This window comes from Gopherus flavomarginatus, chromosome 6, assembly GCF_025201925.1.
Source record: "Gopherus flavomarginatus isolate rGopFla2 chromosome 6, rGopFla2.mat.asm, whole genome shotgun sequence".
Lineage (NCBI taxonomy): Eukaryota > Metazoa > Chordata > Testudines > Testudinidae > Gopherus > Gopherus flavomarginatus.
Window position 1 is genome coordinate 6116095 of NC_066622.1, and position 24505 is coordinate 6140599.

The following is a 24505-nucleotide window of genomic DNA, read 5'->3' on the forward strand; positions in this document are numbered from 1 at the left end:
TTTCTCTCTTTTTTTCTATCAACTACGTCTTCTGATTTTTAAGCCATTTCCTGATTTTGGGTGGCCTGCCTGATGATTGTTGAGCATTTGGGGTTGGCAACATTGGATGCTTGAGTGGAGGAACTCCTGCAGAGACGGAATCCTTCAAAACTAGCATGTGGACTTTGCTTTCTGTTTGAGTAAATAATAACAGTTTCCAGTTACACACGCTCCCCTCATTTCTCATCTTTCCTTAATTACGGCTCCCCTGGAAGAATACACAAATGGCTACTTACAGCAGAAGAAAGCAGTTAAATACTCTTGAACAGTAGGAGTTGCAGCTGGCACGTTAATGAGATTATTGATTTTTAATGTACTTGTTTAAAAATAAAATTGCATGCATTTGTACAGACCTAGCAGCTTCCCAATGCACGGGAAACCATTTTTAATGCACGTTACCCTGGAGCTGTCTTGAATAAAAACTGATTTCTCCAGTGCCTTCCAGCTGTTTGTCACACTTCCAGAAAAATGGCACCTGACTGGAGGTGTGTACAGTGTTTGGAAACAAACTAAAAAATGCCGAGTCATTTCAGCTACCATTGAGGTCAATGGAAAGTTAGGACATTTTGCACCATGACATTGCAGAATCAAGTACTATATTCTATTGAGGTTTCATTGACCTTTCGCATATGGCTTATGACCATGTGGGACAGCCACTGTTTCTCCTGACATCAAGATCTGCGCTGGAAACCTTCAGAGCTAAATCCATGAGTTTCTTCACCTCAACCTGAACCAGCACTTTGAAGCTGGAGGTTGTAACAGACTCATGCGCTCTTTGGATCAGGCACAGAGATGGACATACAACAGACCAGTGGGCAAAGTTAAAGGAAAAGTCACAGTGAAATTGTGACCTCCTGAAATTCCAAGTCCTCGCAGAGCAAGAAAACTTCATCAAGGCATCTTTAACTTATTTCTCATAGAGAATGGGGCTTCAGTAGGACTAAAAGTGCCTGAAGTTAAGCATGTGCTTAAGTGTTTTGCTGGATTAGGGCCTAAAGCCATTTTATTAAATGGACAAGCTAAAAGTGGCCATGCAGTTTTCTTGTTCAGTAGAGGTTGAAAAGACTAATACAGGCTTAGCTAATAGAGCTGGGTCATGCAACTCAGGCAGCAGAAGTTTATGCTTTCAGAATCAGAAGTCCCACTCTCAATCCCCCACTAATAACAACCCACCCACGGGTGCAGCATTACATGTGTCCATACAGGCCAGGTGCGAAGAGTCAACGGAACGCATGAACAAACAGGAAGATATAAGTATTTATACCATGAGTTCCGCCACACTGGGTAACATTACGAGGCCCATTGTAATCTCTACAGCTGTATAATGTCATGTAGCCTGTGACAAAGGACAATATGTGCTGCTGTAGTTCTGAGGAGCTCCCATATGTCTGACTTGTCACATGGTCACTCCATAGCATTTTGAGGGTCATTCTTAGAAGTGCTGCCACCTGGAAAACTGTGAATTATATGTCACACCATGAGCCCATGCCTTACGCTATGATGCACTACTCCAGGGGTAGGCAACCTATGGCCCAGGTGCAGAAGGCGGCACAGGAGCTGATTTTCAGTGGCACTCACACATCCTGGCCCCTGGTCCGGGGGACTCTGCATTTTAATTTAATTTTAAATGAAGCTGCTTAAACATTTTAAAAACCTTATTTACTTTACACACAACAATAGTTTAATTCTATATTATAGACTTATAGAATGAGACCCTCTAAAAACGTTAACATATATTACTGGCAGGCAAAACCTAAAATTAGAGCAAATAAATGAAGACTTGGCACAGCACTTCTGAAAGGTTGCTGACTCCTGCACTACTCAGAAGTCCTGTGTCTGTGGCAAGACTTCTAGGAATACTGATAGCCAAAATGGTGGAACTCTCTCTGGCTTAGAGGTTCAAGACGTAAAATTCTCAAGCTCTCCAGTGGTAGAAGGTACCTGTATCAAGGTATCCCAAACTAAGTGAGGTCACCTTAAATCTGAGATGTTCTAGTTTCTTTGAGGAAAGGTTAGATTATAATCCCTCAGCATTGTTTTACAGCTTTTAACAGATATGAGCAATAGACACGGTGTATTTATTTATTTTTCTGAAACTGAACACAAATAGAGGCTCCTGTGCACTGAAATCGGTAGGAAGCTTAGCATTGACTTGGCTTTTACAGAATCATAGAAATGTAGGACTGGAAGGGGCCTCGAGAGATCATCCAGTCTATCCCCTGTACTGAGGCAGGATTAAATATTTCTGGAAGCACTTTTGTGAATTAAACTGCCTTCAGCAAGGAACCCTGCAGTACTATCTAATTCATGACAATCAAAAGCAGTGAGCAGCCATTCAGAAGAGAGGCAATGATGCTTGAATGACAGTGATCTATTATTAGGGATCTACTATTCCAAATGGATCCCAGTTTCACCTCGCAGCTCCTCTCTGAAAGGGTATACCAGAGCACTTCTCTTTCAAAAACAACACAGTTGTTTGCGTTGCATTCTTCTCACATGTCTCAGCTCCCTTCCTGTGTCCCTAGAGTACTGTTAGTGTGAATGCTTGTTCGCTAGTCATAATTCCTTTAGCCACACTAACACCAGAGACTGACCAAAACCCTGGGTTCTCCATTTTGAAACACAGTCATGAGGCAGCTTTTACAAACTCCACATCAGATGCCGATATTCATCTGCAGCAAAAACGTGGGAGGCTAAAGGGTCAGCTAAGCACAAGCAATCACCTTAGGAGAATATGAGTAACCACTCAAGGTACAGCAACTTCATTCGCATCATGTAAAATTCCAATGGTCACAAAATGAAACCATTAACGCCAAAGCCCTTCACTCAGGCCTTCCCTCGGCACCTTTGCTTTGCATTAATGAAAGAGTTCACCCTTATATCCAAGTAAATTAAATTGTCATAGGGAGCCAGTACCCACAGCAGGATGTAAGTGAAAGTGTGGGAGCTCTCAGAGATAGACCCAATGCTGCTGGGGCACACTCCACCGCTTTAGATTGGGCTCATGCTGTTCCTCTTACATTCGAAACAGGCCTTGTTATATAGAGCCTTGATAACATAAAATCCCCAGGAGTGAAATCAGTGTGTAATATTCTCTTCAGATTGTATACATCTTTTGACTTCCAACCTAGCAGAAAATAATTCTAACATTATACCAGGGCAACACTCACAAGTGAAGCCCATTGAAACGTAAGTGTTGTGGGTCACACAGAGTCAATCAAACAGTCATTGTAACTCAGATTGTGTATACATTTAGCATGTTACCAGTTATAATGCCTTTGAGTTTTCATACCCATGAAGCAGCATTTCTGATGCAATATTTTTGAAAAATCAGAATCAATGAATAAACACAGAAAAAGGCACAGCTTCCAAAACTGCAAGGCAAAGTTAATTTCCCCATCTCTGCCCTTCTACAACATTCATTATAAGCCAAGGTACTCAACAATTCAAAATTCGCTCAACAATTCAGTTTTACCCTCCTGGTTATTTATCAAGGGACAATGTCATTTAATATTTCTGTTATAATAGTGAATCTTCCTAGATCTTTGAAAAATAATCCAATAACATTTCACATTATTAAGTCATTTGTTACATGAAACAAAGCTATGGATAATACTCAGATTATTCCCAAATAAATATCTATACAACTCAGGAGGAAATTGATTAAAATGCATTTTATTGGAAACCATAGATAGAAAAAATATTCACTTTCTTGATTATGTAAATACAGAAAATGCATTACTATTAACTCCCAGCCTACAAGAGGACTATTGGTTTATCTCAAACAAGACTATAAATATATTCAGCTATTAAAATATTGCATCCTTTCTCATTTCATATAACCTTCAAAGCAAGGCAATCATCAAATCTTTATATAGCCTCCAAAATATATTAAATTACTTAAATGTAACATAGGGAAGCCAATAGAATGTTTTGTATCACATGTAGGAATAAAATAATTGACAATCAGAACTAAATATCAAAGATTGATTTAAAATAAGGAAAAAAAGTTCAAATCCTCAAAATCAGCCTCATATATTCAGACCTGATTTTTGTTTTTGGATATTAACTGGATATTAATAAAATTACATACAGTACTTCTGATACCAACAAATCTATGTTTTGATAATACTTGTGATTCAATTAATCCCAAATTCTTTGAATGTCAAACCACTTTAGATATTGAGAGGAAAAAACTAATTGATTTAAAAGACATTACTATTGAAAGTTGATTTTCACTTGTCATTCTGAAGTCACTCTCCCTGAGTAATCTAGCTGGTATTAAAACAAAACAAAAACAAAACAGAAAACAAAAAACAAACCCCATTGCCAGATACTGTCATTCTTACATTGAAGAAAAGGAGAGACGCTTAGAACTCTCTTTTAACCAATGGCACCTTCCCTACTGAACACACACATGTAAAGATTCAGAAAATCAAAATGTTTCAGCTAATTTATAACCCATTTGGTATCCTGTTGAAAGAATATGGAACAATCATTTGGGAAGCTCAGACCTGGTTGACCCAAATCTTTTCTTTCTCCTTTTTAATTTCTTTTCCTGTAATTGTATTATTTGTTATTTGAAGGTCTGTCTGAATGTCTAGATAGATAGATAGATAGATAGATTTAAGGCTGGAGTTTGCAATGGAGCTTTAACTGAACACCCAGTGCTTTGGGTACTTAAATCCCTTAGGCTATTTTAAAAATCCCAACCTAAATCCAGTGGAAGTTCTGATCCAAACAATCCCTGCCCAACACAGAAAAAAGCAGCTCCCACCACACCCTGCTCCTTTTTTGTTGTACAGGATGAATACACCACTGCCTAAATACCCTTTAAGAATTTGTAGGTATCATTGTTTCAGGCTTACGATCTTTGTTTTAAAAGGCACTGCAACCAGACATTTTAAAGCTGCAATGTTCCAGCGATGTGTTATGACTTAAAATGCAGTGACTTCTCGGGATTCAGCTTTGCTCAAAGTCTTATTCAGGAGACACAGTCAAATATTAAAATATAACAGCGGGGGTGTGTGTGTAAACTTAGGGTTTTAACCAAATAACTCCCATGGGAAACACTTCTGCCATGCTGAGACTCACAGACATTTAAATCTGGGGATGAGGCAGGGGATTATTTTATATCTTTTTTCTTTAAATATAAATTAACAGTTTTAAAGTTCCTAAAAGCAAAACCAGAATGTTAGCAGGACCTAGTCCTGCCACTTTTTCTTTTTCTTTTTTTTTCACCTGCAGAATCTGATCCTAAAATCTGCTAAGCTCATCCTGCAGGACGCTGAGTGCATTCAGCTGTCATTGAGCGCAGAAGGTACCAGGTACTCTGGAGGTGGTGCTAAGCAGCTCACTGGATCAAGTTCCCAAGCAAAGCTGTCTAGTGGCGGCAAAGTCTCTAATTTCACAGCTCTCCTACAAATGACAGACACTATTTCAACATGTGATACCCCAGTATAACTTTATTTTATTCACCCACTATGCACGCATAAACATATACAGATCTGCACATGTGTCTCCCAGTTCAAAGCTCTGCAAATCCAGCTAGTGGAGGATTCCCCCTACATAGAGAGCCAGAGCCTACTTCTCCTCTGACACAGGGGCATGATGGTGGAAAGGGGTCACGACTGGGATGTCCATGTGCCCCAGGGATACACGGGTGTTGGCAGCTGGATCAGATGCTTATCTTCCCTGGGAGACTGCAAAGGCATAAATGTGACCTATAACTGCCTTTGTCTTTCCCTTCTCCTCCTGGGCTTTGTTCTCTATTGACTACGACCTTCTGTAGTCATTTACAGCTGGATAAGGAGGGAGTACAACGGGCATACAATGCAAATCAAAAATGGTCCATTTTACTCTGAGGTTGGTCAATGTCTGCACGTGGCCCAAAGTCATGGAGAATGAAGCCCAATATTATTATTGTTATAATGTATCTGAGCTCAGACAGAACACGCGAGTCCTCTGTGGGAACACAGTATTTACTAATGGTCAGCGGAAGAAGAACTGTTTGAGAGAGAGAGAGAGAATTTCTTTATAAAAAGGTAAATATTTCTTTTTACACAAATAGCTCCACAAAATGGTTGTCTTTTAAAACCAAGCAAAAGTATTAACACCCAACATATAGCTGTAAACTATTCCAAGCTTCATATTTTATTCTTTTAAATATAAGGAGTTTCTGGTGAGTTCTTCCATACGCTTATGTTTCTGTAACCATTTAATAATATCAGAAGATAGAAATCATTTGAGAAAGTATTTTTAATAAACAATCCTACGTGGCATAATCTCAGTGTTAAACACTAATTAAAAATAGTTTTAAACAAATTTACCTGTGACAGGTCAGAATATCTTGATCTGTGGGTGAATGTCTGATGCCTTATCGGCTTTGGAAGGTGCCTGGCTTTGAGTGACAAGAACCTGAAACCCGTATTGTTCAGATGCCAATTTCAGCAGGAGTGTGAAAACTGTACAGTAATTGCAGAACTGCGCTTCCTGCCCACTGAAGAAACAAATTGTTCCAGTCACCTTGCTGGGGAACAACATTGGCATGGTTACCTGGATACCTGTTGCTGAGGGATACGTACACTGCAGTGGAATCTTGGCAAGTTAAAATGCCTGATGTGTCACCATAAATGAAAACCCATTAGAAATCTTACTTGAGTGAAACAAATGCTGTGACCCAAAACGTCTGAAAGTGAATGGTGATTTGGGAGTACTTCAATTCCTGACTGGCCAAACTGAGGGTCATGTCCAGACTGCAGTCGCAAGGTATAACTGCAGATCATGTAGATATAAACAAGCTAGTTTTAATTTAGTTGTACAAACCCACTTAGGAGCTTGGATAATTATTCACGGGGCTAGATCATGAAGCGTGAGCACACGAGTTGCTGTATCTTCATTACCCCAGGACTTGAGCTAGCTCAATTAAAGCTAGCTTGGGTTTGTCTACTCCAGAGGTAGGCAACCTATGGCACGGGTGCCGATGGTGGCATGTGAGCTGATTTTCAGTGGCACTCACACTGCTCGGGTCTTGGCCACCGGTCCGAGGGGCTCTGCATTTCAATTTAAATTTTAAACAAAGCTTCTTAAACATTTAAAAAACCTTATTTACTTTACATACAACAATAGTTTAGTTATATATTATAGATGTATAGAAAGAGACCTTCTAAAAACGTTAACGTGTATTGCTGGCACGCAAAACCTAAAATGAAAGTGAATAAATGAAGACTCGGCACACCGCTTCTAAAAGGTTGCTGACCCCTGGTCTCCTCAAACTGCAACCACACCCCTTGACTGCAGTACAGACACACATCCTAAAGCGCCTGACTTTCAGGGATGGGCATTCTGAACTTTCTGACTAGTCTCTAATATAGGATTAAGCAGTCAATAAGGATTTAATTATTTTTGGCAAAAGTGTGTTGGTGGAAGTGGGGTTTTCAAGAAGAAAAGTAGCTGACAAACCCAATTTTAAAGGGAAGGGCACTGGATTTGCAGAAATATTAAAGATATTACATGACATTAGAAGTGTAGTTTTCTTGAATAGTCCTAGTTTTTAGAAAACCAGGATCTTCTAGATTCATAGATTTTCAGACCAGAAGGGGCCACATTTAGTCGGACCTCCTACATAACAGAGGTAACAGAATTTCTCTCAGTAATCCTTGCAGGGAAAGGGATTACTCATTCTTGCAGGTGTGTAAGAAATGCCTGCACTCTGAAGAATAAAGGGGAAAAAAAACATAGGTAAGAAGAATCAAATACTAAACCAGAAATGACAGGCATAACTGGCAAAGCGCCCCACATACAAAGCTCTTCCACTGGCTGAAAGTTCTGTAGATAATGTTCCCACAGTAATACAGAATTGGCAGAACGATTCCCAAATAGTATTTCTAACGGGAAGGAGCAAGAGCTCAGCCATTTACTACAATTTTTTAACAGGATTGCTTGGTGGTTAAAAATAAAAAACAGCATAAATGGATTTAATATAACAACTCAGGATGGCTCATTAGCGTGGAAAGTGAAGAATGTGTGTTCTACCGGTGTTGTCAGGAGTGCTCATGTCAGCAACAGAGCAAGAACGAGTGTAATCGATCCTAGTTATTTAACAGAAATTGAGTTAGATTTCACCACATGGGAGGGAGGGGTTCCTTCTACAAGAGTGGAAAACCTGATACAAAATCAAGCTTTCCAAAAACCACAGATGCAACTGGGGAAAAATAAAACCCCAACACAATACTGCCTCAGCAATATGCTTGGGCAGGATTTTAACATATGTGTGTATCTGCTACTGTGCATATCAAAGAGGTTGATGCTAAGTAGCACTTACAGGCTCTAACAAAGTTTATTTTAAAAAATACAAATAAACAATTGTTAAAAAAGTCAAAGGACTAACCCACTGCATTAGTGTTGCCCTTGAAACTGCTCTGCCATGACACAAGCCTATTGATTATACATATCGCTCGCTTCAAAATTCTAACTGCAAACATTCATCTCAGTCATTTTCCTTGGTCTATCGTTTCTCTTGTTTAATTTTTCCCAGCAATATTCTTCAGTCATAATTGCATGCCATGGTATAGTTATGGGCATAACTATGAACAACTGTGCTCATTATGCCATCAAAGGCTCAAAGTCCTGAAGCCACATCTTTAGGGACTTTTCAAATAAGACAAAGCTATTTCCCAGTTAGTCAAGGATGGGGGCTCTTTATCTCTTTTCTAAAAGTAAAGCAACAATATGACCTGCCACCCTCAGCAGAGTGGCAGAACTTACAACTAAAATATTTGCTGCCATTTCAATTTGGTCCGGATGCCCTGCTACCACCAGAGGCCCTAGACCTACTGGGAACCTTGGAAATGCTTCATAAACTCCTCAGGCCAACATCACTATGTAGGCTTTACTAGTGAAGAGGAACTCCATTGCAGTTCTTTGTGAAAGCACAGGAAGGAGTTATCACAGCTGTTCAAAGAACCCCAATGGCAGAGCGTATTATTACACCTGATACAGCAAATGATTTTATCGGATGCCACAGAGGCTGTGCAAGCTGGGGGGCCTTGTCTTCTGATGTTTGTGGGCTCTTTAATAAAGAAAAAGGAAGCCTGAGGCATATGCTACAGGACCGTCCAACAGTCAGGCAGCTGTGGAAAAAGGTGGACACAAGAGTGAAATTGGTGCTTGGCTTCATTAACCAAACATCAGCTGAAAATTATATCCTAGGTCGGGGGTACCCAGAGGTCTTCCAGGGGATACATCAACTCATCTAGCTATTTGCCTAGTTTTACAACAGGCTACCTAAAAAGCACTAGGGAAATCAGTTCAAACTAAATTTTCATACAGACAATGACCTGCTCTATATACTATACACAGAAATGTAAGTACAATGTTTATATTCCAATTGATTTATTTTATAATTATATAGTAAAAAGGAGAAAGCCAGAAATTTCTCAGTAACCATGTGCTGTGACACTTTTGTATTTTTATGTCTGATTTGTGAACAAGTCGTTTTTAAGTGAGGTGAAACTTGGAGGTACACAAGACAAATAAGCCTCCCGAAGGGGTACAGTAAGCTGGAAAGGTTGAGAGCCACTGTCCTAGGTTATGTACTTACTTTGCTAGGTTAACTGTGTCACAAAGCCTTTGGTTCTTGAGGGCTTCAGTGACTACCAAGAGCATGATTTTAGGCCTAGGCCTACAAGAAAGTAGTGGTATTTGGACCTGTCTGAGTTTGCAGAGCAAGAATAGCTTAATGACACAGAAAGCAATTATGTGAATTTGTACAAATTAGGACCCGGTTTCTTGATACATTTGGCTAAAGAATGCTGAGATAGCTGAAATAATTCCAGACTTTCGTTCTACCCAACCTCTCCGCTTGTTCCCAGACACCAACCCCTCAGTCCTCTCCTTCTCTTTTAACCTATTTGTGTATGTCTGTTTGTTTATGTATTATTATGCACCGTAACATATGATTTTGACAAATAGGGAGGAACTGGTTGAGAATTTGTAAGTGGAAGGCAGCTTGGGTGAAACTGGCGGAGGTGTTTAATGACTTCTTTGTTTCAGTTTTCACCAAGAAGGTTGGTGGTGATTGGACGTCTAATGTAGTGAATACCAATGAAAATGAAATAAGAGCAGAAGAGATTAAAATAGGGAAAGAACAAGTTAAAAATTACTTAGACAAGTTAGATGTCTTCAAGTCACCAGGTCCTGATGAAATGCATCCTAGAATACTCAAGGAGCTGACTGAGGAGATCTCTTGGCCATTGGTGATTATCTTTGAGAAGTCATGGAAGACAGGAGAGATTCCAGAAGACTGGAAAAGGGCAAATATAGTGTCAATCTATAAAAAGGGAAATAAGGACAACCGAGGGAATTACAGACCAGTCAGCTTAACTTCTGTACCAGGAAAGATAATGGAGCAAATAATTAAGCAATGAATTTGCAAACATCTAGAAGATAATAAAGTGATAAGTAACAGTCAGCATGGATTTGTCAAGAACATATTGTGTCAAACCAACCTGATAGCTTTCTTTGACAGGGTAATCAGTCTTGTGGATGGGGGCGATGCGGTAGATGAGGCATATCTTGACTTTAGAAAAGCTTTTGATACTGTCTTGTATAACCTTCTCATACACAAACTAAGGAAATGCAACCTTGATGGAGCTATTATAAGGTGGGTGCAAAACTGGTTAGAAAACCATTCCCAGAAAGTAGTTATCAGTGATTCACAGTCATGCTGGAAGGACATAATGAGTGGGGTCCCACAGGGATCAGTTCTGGGTCTGGTTCTGTTCAATATCTTCATCAATGATTTAGATAGTGTCATACAGTACACTTACAAAGTTTGCAGATGATACCAAGCTGGAAGGGGTCACGAGTGCTTTGGAGGATAGGATTAAAATTCAAAACGGTCTAGATAAACTGGAGAAATGGTCTGAAGTAAATAGGATGAAATTCAGTAAGGACAAATGCAAAGTACTCAATTTAGGAAGGAACAATCAGTTGCACACATACAAAATGGGAAAGGACTGCCTAGGAAGGAGTACTGCAGAAAGAGGTCTGGGGATCATAGCGGACCACAAGCTAAATATGAGTCAACAGTGTAACACCGTTGAAAAAAAAAGCAAACATGATTCTGGGAAGTATTAGCATGAGTGTTGTAAGCAAGCCACAAGAAGTAATTCTTCCATTCTACTCTGCGCTGATTAGGCCTCAACTGGGGTATTGTGTACACTTCTCTGAGTCACATTTCAGGAAAGATGTGGACAAATTGAAGAATATCCAGAGAAGAGCAACAAAAATGAGTAAAGGTCTAGAAAACATGACCTATGACAGAAGATTGAAAAAAATGGGTTTGTTTAGTCTGTAAAAGAGAAGACATGAGAACAGTTTTCAAGTACATAAAAGGTTGTTACAAGAAGGAGGGAGAAAAACCGTTCTTAACCTCTGAGGATAGAACAAGAATCAACGGTCTTGAACTGCAGCAAGGGAGGTTTAGGTTGGACATTGGAAAAACTTCCTAACTGTCAGGGTGGTTAAGCACTGGAATAAATTGCCTATGGAGGTTGTGGAATCTCCATTGCTGGAGGTTTTTAAGAGCAGGTTGGACAAATACCTGCCAGGGATGGTCTAGATAATACTTAGTCCTGCCACGAGTGCAGGGGACTGGACTAGATGACCTCTCAAGGTCCCTTCCAGTCGTATGATTCTATGTTTGTATAATACTGTTTGATTTTGTACTGTCTGTCCTGGGAAGCTTTGACAAGTTGTAAAATGGTGCAATTTCATAATTTTATTGGATATCCTGTAAAACATGCAGTATTTGGTAACATATACAAGCTGTAAGTCATTTATCTTTCTGTATTTTTTAGTCTGTTTCTTTATGAAAACTAATAAATTAATCACAAACCAAAATAAGATGAGGCTAAACTTTAAGGGCAAAATTCCAGTCCCATTGAAATGAATGGGAATTTTATCATCAACTTCAATGAGGCCAAGACTTTCCCCTAAACATTTACTGTAGGGAGTCGTCCTTCACTGACAGGCACATGTGTTTTCTATCTCTGGCTGCTAGGTAGAAGCAACATCGTGTTTTACTGTATGGGTCAAATTCGTCACTGAAGTTACGCCACTAAATATGAGTCAACAGTGTAACACTGTTGCAAAAAAAGCAAACAAACATCATTCTGGGATGTATTAGCAGGAGTGTTGTAATCATGACACAATAAGTACCGGTAACTCTTCCACTCTACTCCGTGCTGATTAGGCCTCAGCTGGAGTATCGTGTCCAGTTCTGGGCACTATATTTCAGGAAAGATGTGGACAAACTGGAGAAAATCCAGAGAAGAGCAAGAAAAATGATTAAAGTCTAGAAAACATGACCTATGAGGGAAGATTGAAAAAATTGGGTTTGTTTAGTCGGGAGCAGAGAAGAGTGAGGGAGGACATGATAACGGTTTTCAAGTACATAAAAGAGGGAGAAAAAGTGTTCTCCTTGAGGATAGGACAAGCAGCAATGGGCTTAAATTGCAGCGAGGGAGGTTTAGGCTGGACATTAGGAAAAACTTCCTGTCAGGCTAGTTAAGTACTGGAATAAATTACCTAGGGAGGTTCTGGAATCTCCATCATTGGAGATTTTTAAGAGCAGATTAGACAAACGGTCAGGGATGGTCTAGATAATACTTAGTCCTGCCCAGAGTGCAAGAAACTGGACTAGATGACCTCTCGAGGTCCCTTCCAGTCCTATGATTCTAAAGCCACGTGGGTTATTATCAGGGATGAAAAAGACATCCTCTCTCTGAAAGCTTTAATCGCAGTTAAAACCAGTATTAAAATGCCATTGAGCTACAGAATCCCAGGTGTCTGACCTTGGTGTTAAAATGACATACCAAGGTTTATAGCTCCTTTGTGGTAGCCATACCAAGTAGCACCACTTTGTAAATATTTCACAAAATATTAAAATCAATGCAGACAATTGCCTGTAACCCCAGGCAAGTTGCCAAAGATTCATTGGAAGATACTCTCTATTAAGGCAACAGAGATCTTCCTATCGTGCTTCTGTGATAGCCTGCGGGCTAGAATACATAAAATGGATGATTTCAGTTCCGTTCTTGGAACTGAGACAATAGATGAGCTAGCAAAGTTGAATTTGCTTGTGAAGGTAAATGTTTACACAACAACGTTCTCCCTGCAAGCAAGATAGAGGCATGTTAGATTATCAAATCAAGGTACTATAGTAATAGATGCAAGAGTCAAGACACATTCAGAACTAACCACTGTGGCCACTCTGGAAAAGCCCAGGACATCTTTGTCAGCAACTCAACTCTGGTCCATGCACAGCAGTAATTTGAAACTGCAAACAAAATGTTAGAGCGTGGAGGAATGGAATAGGAAACAGGGAAACTATTACAGTGCCGTTCTGCAAATCAGTCATTGCTACAAGCTAATATGGAGGTCAAGAGCTTAATAAAGATGACATTAATATAGATAATGAGAATCTGCGTAGTTACATTACACTGGATACAAACATTATTTCTGATTTTTACAAGAGCTATAAGTCCTCATGCTTCAGGATGCAAACCAACCAATAGCTGATGGCGGTTAGGAAGAAAACTTCACCAGTGGGCTGATTACTCCATAGTTATCCATTACAGGGTTTCTTACACCTTCCTCTCAAGCATCTAGCACTGGGCTCTCTGAGTGTATCCACTGGCCTCCAGTGCTCCTAAGGAAAGAACAATCTGCAGCATTCATCCCCTGAAAAGGGCAAAATCTAAAAAGAGGAGCCCATAGTTCTACAACTGGAACCACTGCTTGTTGACGCGAGCCATGTGGAGCACCAACCCCTCCTAGATGGCTGGCACTGGTAGTGTGCTCTGCGTACCAGGAGCTCAGAGTTCAGTTAGGACTCCCAGGACTAGGCCAGACAGGCTGCAGAGGATTCCATAAATAGTCACATGTTCTGTGTAAAGGAGGAGCTTTGCTAGAGCTACCAGAAATTAAGAGGCATTCATGCCCTCGCCATGAGAATTTTAATTACAAAGGAAGATCCATCTAATAGTTCCTAGCTCAGACCCTGGCGACAGTCCAAGTACTGGGGTCTCCACACATGCAGTCATCCCTGCGCCTACTGCTTCCAGACCACTGCATCCTCGTGCCTTGGCTACTGCTAGGGTGACCAGATGTCTCGATTTTATAGGCACAGTCCTGATATTTGGGACTTTTTCTTATATAGGTTCCTATTATCCCCCACCCTCTGTCCTGATTTTTCACACTTGCTGTCTGGTCACCCTAGCTATTACTGGCCTCTTGCCGGCACCAGAATGCCCGTTACCCAGCCTTGCCTCTGCAGCCAGCTCCCAGGATTATGGAGCCCTCTCCTGGTTAGGACAGAAGTTGAACTGGGAATCAGAGCCCTCCACTAGCTGGGGGGTGCAGGGAAGCTACTAACATAGTAGGGATCCAGAAAGTGCATTAAACTATTTAACACAATTATTTGTTGAAGTCTCACAACTCGCCCAGTTTATCCAGCTACAATTCAGATCAACGTTCACGGCTAATCTGCAGTACACTTTAGAAAAGCCATTCTTTAAAATCAGTCAGGATGAGTTTGACCAAAGATAAAATATTCACTGCTTTTATGGTTACGGGAAGCTAGCAGGAGACAGTTATTTCTGGGATAGATATATTAGGAAAAGTCTAAGCCAACATCTGATAGGAACCTCAGATGAGACAGGAGGTAACAGACACCTATCTCTCTGTCTGGCCATTTGGCCTCCCAAGGTATGCCTAGGTACATACTGAGCCTCAGGTAACAGAAGAGATGGAGAAAGGAAATCTACTAGATGAAACAAACAGCAAGGGAGGGTGGTGTGGTCCTGGTTATGAATAAAGACAAAGGATTGTTCTGGTATATCTTCCGGTGCAAGGGAACACGTGGGATCCTTTACTTAGAGTCAAGCTGACAGCACGTCTGTCTCATGTAAGGAGGGTTACAGCCAACCTGGCTGCAAAGATTTTGGGTGAGCAATACTGAACAAGACAGGAGATTATCTCCAAAATGCTTTATTTCATATGCACCCATTTGTCGCCAATACTTCTCCTGGTTATCATTTGAATCGCTATGCTTTGTAAAATAAACTTATACTTAATACCACTCTGAGCATATGTAGGGGTTGTGTGTGTTAAGCGGAGCAGGGATCTGTGGTGGAACAGGTAAGCTGGCGCATACTGCGATGTTGGAAGCAGCGACTCTGAACACGGAGCAGGGGCTGGACACTCCAGGGAGATGCTCAGAGGGCTCGAGCCCTGGGGTGTGCCTATCGCTAACCTACAGAGTAACAGGACGGCTTGCGAGGCCTAGAGGGCAGCGCTTATGTTGCCAATAGCTGGTGGAGCTGATGCATGGCAGGCACACACAAGGCTTCCTTATGCCAAGGGCAGCTGGTAGCGAGGGGTCTCACAGCCCTGGGTACCTCGGGCAGCATCACAGGTATGTCTCCTCTGTGTGTTACTTGTTTGCAACCGGGGAGTCTGTTTAGAGTCTCAACCATTGTTGGATTGTCAACCTTCAGCAGTATCCGAAATAGACATCTATCGTGTGTTTATGGCTAGAACATGATGACTTCTCCTCTTTGGCGTGGAGGCATCATTACCCCAATTCAAGTCTTTGTAACCAGAGGATCAGACTGCTGTGACATGCTCTACACATTGCTATACCTCAAATCATTCAGAAATGGAAGCACACTCATAATGCAGTAGCTTACTGGTTCAGTGCATACTAAACCACTGCTCCAGGACGTACCGCTGCCTGTGGGTTTCCAGCTGGAGTTTAAAGGTTTACTGACTTATAAAGTTAAAAACAGAAGAGTTTCAATTTGGAAATGGTGCCACAGTGCACCATGGGGGTTGTAGTTTAGATGCTCATGTCCCTATTCTCCTCTATGGCCTGGACTTCTCTAATGCACCATGGTCTCTCTTGTATCTGAGCTACGGTGGTGCATCCTTGGAGTTCCTGGCCATAGTGCATTGTGGGAGGTGTAGTTTGGGCGGAGTACCCAGCCCACAGAGCGAAATGGGGGCATGATGCACATAATGCAAAACCTTGACAGTGACCTCAGCAGTGTTAAGGCAAAATAACCTTCCACATGCATGGAATGTAAGAGTCAGCTGTGCTGATCTGATGATGTAATTGCTATACAAGCTTAAGGTTTTGTATTTGAGTACAAGTCTGATGAAGTATGGAGGTGAGGGTTGTGTGAGTCTGATTTAGATGAGTATGCATTGCTTAAGGGTATCTGCTGGAGATGGAAGTAGAAACCTTATATAGCATAGGAGTCTGGGCAATATGAAGGTAGAAGGGGATGCATAAATCTTTCTCCTTAACTTCTGTCCATGCTTTTAAGATGTTGGATGAATGTGGTGTGCCATGCTGCAACCTTATTCACCACTTAGTATAGTAAAAGCTTTGTTATCCAGCATGATGGGGGAAGCAATCTGGTTAACTAAGAGTTATACTTACCAATGGAGGAAGGGACTTTGGGTGTGGGAGGGGGCTCAGGGCAGGGGGTTGGGTGTGGGAGCGGTTTTGGCTCCCCTCAAGTGGCGATATGTCTCTGCTGCTCCTAGGCAGAGGAGCGGCCAAGCAGCTTTGTGCACTGCCTCCGCCCAAAGGCACTGCCTCCGCGGCTCCCATTGGCCACAGTCCCTGGCAAACGGGAGCTACGGAGCCAGTGCTTGGGGTGGGGCAGCGCATGGAGCCCCCATGGCCATTTCTCCACCTAGGAGCAACAGTTGGTAAAGTGCCAGATAATACAGCGTTTACTGTACAGTGTTTGTTTGCTAATTAGATCAACCTCTCTTCTGGAACAGTGATAAGCAAAATCTCTATCAACAAAATGCTTCTTAAAACAAAGCCGGAAAGAACATTTCAGTTTATCTACACTTCTTCAAGCAGATTTGCCTTCTCAGTGTTGTTGTTGTAGAGAATGTTAACCTTTATACTGGGCTTTGAAGTGGATTCTATTTTTTTTTTAAAGATGAACAATGATATTTTTGGTAACTTACATTTCAATTAAAAGAATCCCACTCCATGAATAAACCCTGCATAAGAGTATATTATCATCTCCCAGAAAACAATGTTCCACACAGTAAGCAGGCAGTGAAAGCACCATCCAACTTGTGTGTGGGGGGGGGGGGACAGGACCAATCACATTTATGTAGCCTATTGGTTTTTCTCAGTGCAAGAACACAAAAGTTTTTACCTTGTCAGATGCTACAAGCATTTGACATTATGAATGCAATCCAATAATGCAGGATATGAAAGGTAACATTACAGGTCTCCAAAGGGATAAAATTATATGCTATTTATATATAGTAATGTGTGTGTATTTTTTTCCCAAGCAGTTCATGTTTCTTTTAACAAGCTGCCTAACATAATTGTCTAAAGTGACTTAAATAGAAACGGAAAATTCCCCCCAAAGGGCTTAAACTGCACTGTCCAATTTGTAAATTTCCTGGGTTCTATGGAAGGTAGGTAGAGTTAATATAGGAAACCTCACTGATATGGACAGAAAGTTCTCACGATGGAGTTTTCTTGAAATGACAATGCTCAGATCACAAAATAACCACAAAAGTCTGCTTTGGATTAGAGGAAATTGTTCAGTGTTACCATTCTTATTTGCTGTTTCTATGGTTCTAGTTTTGCAATACTTTACAGAAAAATGTAAAGATACATTTCCATTGACTTCAATGGGGCCAAGATTTCATGCAAGGTCATTGCACTGGTTAGTTTACGAAGAGCCTCTTTCTACAAGCACTCAAGCATATGAGTAATTTTATGTCGGTGAGCAGTTCCCAGCAAGGGGAAGGAGATTGGGGTTCAGTTATAATGCAAATGCTGATATATGGTTTTACCAGCGTTGCTTTCTGTGAATCCAATTAGAACTATTGTTTCTTTGTTTTTTTGGTGGGGGAGAGGGGGACTGGAAAAAGCACAATTATTATGTTTATCGTTTCTCCCTTTTTCCCCCCAGTTAAAAACTTCACAATGAAATCTTTGGAAATGAACTCATTTGCATGTCCATTTGGGGAAAAAAACTGTTTGGAATTTGTGGACTTCACGTAAGTCGGTTTAGCTTCACCCATGTACACCAGCTGAGAATCTGGTCCGTGTAACTAAATGTTCCATTGTTAGCACGGCCTGACCACTCAGCGCTCTGCAGTGAGCATGTTTAAACTGTAACTTCAATATGAATGTCGGACAACACGAGAAATGAGATACCATAGAGCAGGGGTTCTCAGCCTTTCTCTCTGAGGCCTCCTCAACATGCTATAAAAACTCTATGGCCCACCACCTGTGTCACAACTGTTTTTCTGCATATAAAAGCCAGGGTCAGCGTTAGAGGGTAGCAAACAAAGCAATTGCCTGGGGCCCCATACCATGGGGGGGCCCTCAGGAAGCTATATGGCTCAGGCTTCAGCTTCAACCCTGAGTGACGGGGTTCAAGGCCCTGGGCTTCAGATCCATGTGGTGGGGCTTTGGCTTTCCGCCCTGGGCCCTAGTGGGTCTAACGCTGGCCCTGCTTGGTGGACCCCATGAAGCCTGCTCATGAACCCCCAAGGGGCCTCAAACCCCTGGTTGAGAACCACTGCCATAGACTAACAAAACCATTTTCAGCCATCATTCTAGCAAATCTCTCTCTCTCAGTGTGTTTTAATCAACATGAGGCTATTTTGACAAAAATGCAATCAATCAGGTCAGTATTTTAGAAAATGTATCCAAATCTAAGTGGGAAATGATAGTCAATAGTCCCATAAAAATGTGCACGTGTAGTTTACTAACCCAAGGGATTTGGCATGCATTTCTTTTTGCTACAAGGAATGACACTCAGCCATACAAAAGAGATGTACCCTTGCAAGCCAATTTGTGCAGTATTAATGAGACAATATAGATGATAAGAAATAGATCCAGTGTCTGGATATAATGTATGCTCTGGGGAACAAAAGTCATATTAAACTGGAAAATAATGATCTATTGTGTATAGGATGTATGTCTGAATGAATGATTTCCAGATGGGATCACGCCACTCACAGATAGCAAATGTAGAAGGCTATTTTTAATATCTGAGTTCATGCTGTAGTTTTTGTGCTTTCAAAAACAATTTATAAGAAGAATTCATAGCAGCTTAATGGTAATTAAGAATTGAATGTTCACTGAGCAAATATTTAGATCTGTAATTTTCAGTGAGTTGTTTTTTTTGGCGGGGGAGGGCTGGTTGCAGCTCTGTGTAGAACAGGTTTTTAAACTCAGATGAGGGGAGATTAAAGGAGCATTACCAAACCTTGCTGTATAAACTGCCAGATCCGATAACTCTCTAGACAGCAAAGATGCATTCACAGACTGGTGCTCAGACGCTCTGTGTCTGAATCCTGGAATTTCTTAGTTTTATGGCATTCCTATCTGCATCTATGAATATACTCCGTGTAACCAAAATCATCGCTGAGCATGAGGAAAAAATAATCAAATGTGCACAGATTTAAATGAATGCATCAGGCTATCAGAATGTGAAAGTTATTTGACACAGCCCAATCAAACTCCTAAAATTACTGAAAGGTCATTTAATAAGGCCACATAGAAAGCTCTTTACTAACAAATCATGCTAGAAGATTATAGTCGCAAAGAGCAGCACATGTGTTTTGGAGACTGGTAACTGGAGACAAATGCCATTCTAAAACTTGATAGAGAGGTTATTAAAAAGCTGATTAGTTTATTGTGCACAGTGCTGTTGAAAGTCTCCCAGCTTGCCAATGAATTTTAAAGCAATTTTCAACAAGGTTTGCAGTTACTACTGAAAGTCCTATAGGCCACGTCTTCATTGTGGAGTGAACCAGGGTAATTGGCACCTCAGGCTGAGAACCTGGGTTTGTCCTCGCCCAGGTGCAGGCATCCTGACTGCAAAGGCCTACCCATGTTACTGCATCCTCGCTGTTTCTGCACTTGGCCAGGTGTGTTTGGGGGCATATCCCATGGTTCTTTGTGCTGAGCTGCTTTAGGATTCTTTCCCAATCAACCGTGGGAGAACTTGTCTGTCCTTCTGGGGGGAATTATGGGAAGGCACTCATGTGATTTAGACTGTCCCCTCACTGCAAAGCAGGTGGGTTCCCACTCAAGTTAAAGCAGAGCCAGTCAAGCCAGCTAGCCCAGGCTTAAAGCACCTCCATGCAGAGGTTTTTCTAGGCAGAGGGCAGTGGGTGGGCTGGGCTAATACTCTGGGTTATCTCTGCTGTGAAGATTACACCCTTAGGGCTCAAACCTGCATTGAGTGAAATCAACTGGAGTGTTGCCATTCTTAACATCAATGGATCTAGGATCGACCCTTTCAGAGAACTCCACTAAACAAGCAGACTCTGATTTTGCTTGTTAAGGTTAACAAGCCTAACATTTGACCTACCTTCTCTTTCTTGTGTCAGTTTGCTCAGTCTGGATATTTAAAAAATATACATTTTCCCAGCAAAGAATGCCAGCAGTTCTGCGCTACTGAGTAAGGCCACGAGCCTGTCTGAGATCACGGATTCCGTGACTTTCCGGGACCTCCGGGACTTCTGCAGAAGCCAGTGTGGCTGGCCCAGCTGCCGCTCGACTAGCTTGGGGCAGCCGCTGGGCCAGTCGCTGCTGAGGCAGTCTCAGGCCACCGCACACACACTCAGCAGCAGCAGGGGTCCTGGGCTGCTGTGCCCCTCCACCCCAACCCCAGCAGCGATGCACCCGCCCACCCCCAAGCAGCAGCAGTGGTCTGGGGCTGCCCGCCGCTGCCCCCCTGCACCCCCCGTTGCACCAGTGGGGTCCTGGGCTGTGAGCTGTGCCCTTGAGCCACCCCCACCCACCAGAGCACCCAAAATTTAGTCAGGGGTATAGAATACAACATGGACTGGTCACAGGCTGTGGATTTTTGTTTACTGCTCGTGACCTGTTCATGACTTTTACTAAAAATACTCATGACTAAAACGTAGCCTTACTTATGAGCTACCCTACAATAGCCAACCACCAGAACCTCTTACTGATGTTCTGGCTGCACTTCTCCCCGCATCCCTTGATCTTGGCACACGCTAGGGCTAGGTGTCCGATTTTTGACCGGAACGCCCAGTCGAAAAGGGACTCTGGCAGCTCTGATTAGCACCACAACCGGGCTGTTAAAAGTCCAGTCAGCGGTGCTGCGGTGCTAAGGCAGGCTAGTCCCTACCCGTCCTGACTCCGCACTGCGCCCTGGAAACAGCCAGCAGGTTCGGCTCCTAGAAAGGGGGGCCAGGGGCCTCCACGTGCTGCCCCTGCTCCGAGCACCGGCTCTGCACTCCCATTGGCTGGGAACCAAGGCCAAATGGAGCTGCAGGGGCTGTGCTGGTGGTGTCCACTGACTGCACAGACACCTTTGAAGAGCAGTGGGTGTTGTCGGTGGTTCTCTGCTTGGTGTCCCCTTGTGGTTCTCTGATTTTCACCCTATGACCTTCACTCCATTTTTTCATTTGTTGTCACCAGTATTCAGTTGTAGCCTGGGTCCTCTGGTGCCTACACCCTAACTAAGAGGGAGTACCTTTCACTATGCATGGTTCTAGGCCTGCCATCTCCCGGTACCCACTACTGGTACAATAACCAACCATTCATTGTACACAAGTTGGCATATTTTTGACTTTTATAAATATAATGTAATACCTGACAGCACAATGTGTTTTGACAACTGTCTGAGGATTGGTATGCGTTTTGACATGTGCTTTGTCAAAACAATAGACTGAAAAGATTCAAAAGACCTGATTCTGATCTCATTTATACCAATATAAATCAGAAGTAATTTCCCCAGTGGCCAATGGATTTATATCACTGAAAAGGTGGTGAAAAATCAGATCCCATTCATGAAGTTCACAAGTTTCAGCCCCCAATACGAGTAGAACATACATAAGATTTGTTAGGTTCTTAAAAGACCACATATCAAAGCAAAATGTCTGTACAAAGAGCTCTGGGTGATGCTATGCAAGGTGCCGAATTCCAAAAAAAAGGGTCAATGTCCAGCCACAGATATTTACCATTTTGTCTCAGATTCTGAGATACATGTTCAGAAACTGTTCTCAGCAAAGGATAGCATGTGAAATGACTGCAAAGATGTGATTTTAGTGCTGAGTTCTGCAACAAATGTCTGTCACTGATAAGCTGCCTTGTTAAAAAAAAATGAAGAAAAGTATCCCCCCCCCATCATTGGATGGGTAATTAAATTGCAAGTTTGTGCTTTTAAAAACATTCCATAAGGAAAAGTTTTTTTTAAACTCTAGATAACCTCGGTTTTACATTGGTAATCACACTGGTAACTGTGCAACTCATTTATGGAACTGTTTCTTTGGTTACCAGCATTTTCAGAGATTTAAAATCATTTGTCAGAAAACTACTAACTAAAGGATTTTAAAAAAAAAAGACAATATCTTGTGGCCGCTTTCATTACATCACAATACCTCCTCATTCCCCAGGAAAGAGCGATTCAAAACAGAGCTGAGCTAGTGAAGGTCTGTCTTACAAAGAGGAGAGAAATCTGATCTTTTCCTGAATATTCCTGATACTGGCACAAAATATCTCACTTTTACAACATATGAACTACAATGCTTCCTCTGAATAAGGCTTTCTTCTCTATCTCAGGTATAAGAGCTTGATCCCCACATCCACTTAAGTCTAATATTGATTCTCCGGTCTTGGTTTTGGTTTCTTTTACACTGGTTTCTACAGAGGAGTTAAAACGATCAGAACCACACCCACTTTATAAATTTAAAGAAGAGTCTTACCAGCTCACCAGCCTGGTACTGTAATTAGTTACACTGAATGATTTCAGCAATAGCACTAAAGCAGAGGACAATCAACCTATGGGAAATTTTGGTTGATTTCAAAATTTAGGCCTGGGTTACACTATCGGGGGGTTCGAACTAAGATATGCAACTTCAGAAGTCAAAGTATCTTAGATCGACTTACCTGGCCATCCTCAAGGCAGCAAGTTGACTGCCGTGGCTCCCCTATCAACTCCGCTTACTCCTCCTGCCGAGGTGGAGTATGGGCGTCAATTAGCAGATCGATTTATCGTGTCCAGATGAGAAGCAATATATCAATCCCCAATACATTGAACATTGCCCGCTAATCTGGCGGGTAGTATAGACCTACCCTCAGTTAAACACTTAGTTAAGCAATTACAATTTGCTTTTTTTTTTTTAATCTTCTACGCAAACTGACTTAGAACTCAGAACATAATTTAAACCCCTTCTCTACCAGCCTCTGGGCAACACCCACAGTGGCTGATGAAACTCCACGGATAAACATACCATGAATTCCTCTGTTACTAAGGTTAGTTCCACTCTCTGGTGACGATACTCGCCCAGCTACAGCACTGTAGCTATGCCAGCATACCATACAGCATAGACAAAGCCTATATGGACAGAAGGGGTTTTCCATCAGTGTAGGAAGACCACTTCCCCAAACGATGGTAGCTACATAGACAGAAGCATTCTTCCATCAACACAACTGTATCTCCTCTGGGAGTTAGCTCAGCACAACTACGTTGGTCAGGGGGTGGGATTTTCATGCCCCGACCGACGTAGCTTTGTCCATCTAAATTTTACATGTACACCAGGCCTTAGTCTGAGCCCAAGCTAATTAGCTGGCTGGATTCCTTCCTCTGTACTGTGTTTACTTAGTGCAAAAGGCAGTTAGAACATTCATTTATTACAAATTCATGAGCCAGAATCAGCAAACATGATGTAATTATAAAAAATAAGCTGACTTGGAAAATCCACTTAAAAAGCGTCCTTGAGGGAAAATACACTTCTTGATAAAATGCTTCCAAAAAAATTGCTTAAAAGCATCTTGACAACACCACAGTAAACAACCTAGAAAGGAATTTAATTTCATCTTGGGCAACTGATACTCCAGGCAGCTCAAACTGCATTACACAGCAATACTGTGTGTTCAGAGCACAGCAACAAAGGACCAGGTCCTGCAGTGAGCGTCATGCATGCAGCCTCCTTCCATTTTGCGCTCAGGAACAGCTCACCCATCGCTATTAGAATCTAGTGTGAAGAGTGACAGAATGGCTATCGTTCTCTGCTTGTCAGGAAATGCTAGGGGATCTTCAGCTTCTACTTGTTCAGCCTCTAGAGACAGTCAGAGGAGACCTTTGTTTAACATCTCATCCAAAGCATGGCAGCTTCTTTTCATATGTTCGAATGATGTCAAGTCAAAACAGAACCAATGTGCTTTTTAACTCTAATTTTTAGAAAGCTGCCCAGCATTTTGGGCACTACAGAATGGTGTTGCTAAACCAGAGGGAATTGAGAAAAGCACAACAAAATTATTGGGGGATATAAGAAGGAAGATTAAATGATAGGAATATATATTGCTTGATCATACTGAAGGGGAACCAGGATAATGCTCTGCATTGAACCTCGCAGTATT

General features: G+C 41.8%; 1 protein-coding gene and 1 long non-coding RNA gene across 3 annotated transcripts in view; one reads left to right on the forward strand and one right to left on the reverse strand.

Annotated features, from left to right (window-relative positions):
- The window catches only part of PRICKLE2 (prickle planar cell polarity protein 2), a 190596-nt gene that overhangs the window by 123735 nt on the left and 42356 nt on the right, over positions 1 to 24505 (reverse strand). Inside the window, exon 1 of one of the 2 annotated variants that reach the window (XM_050957337.1) lies at positions 6369 to 6449. The exons of the other annotated variant lie outside the window; for it this stretch is intronic. The gene's annotated coding sequence lies outside the window, so the exon portion shown is untranslated. Of the gene's footprint in view, positions 1 to 6368; positions 6450 to 24505 lie in introns of those variants that run through there. 2 annotated transcript variants of the gene reach the window in all.
- Positions 1 to 24505, forward strand: part of LOC127053241 (uncharacterized) — a 172993-nt gene that overhangs the window by 18371 nt on the left and 130117 nt on the right. The window contains exon 2 of the long non-coding RNA XR_007774969.1: positions 11594 to 11617. This is a non-coding gene — a long non-coding RNA (uncharacterized LOC127053241). The remainder of the gene's footprint in view (positions 1 to 11593; positions 11618 to 24505) is intronic.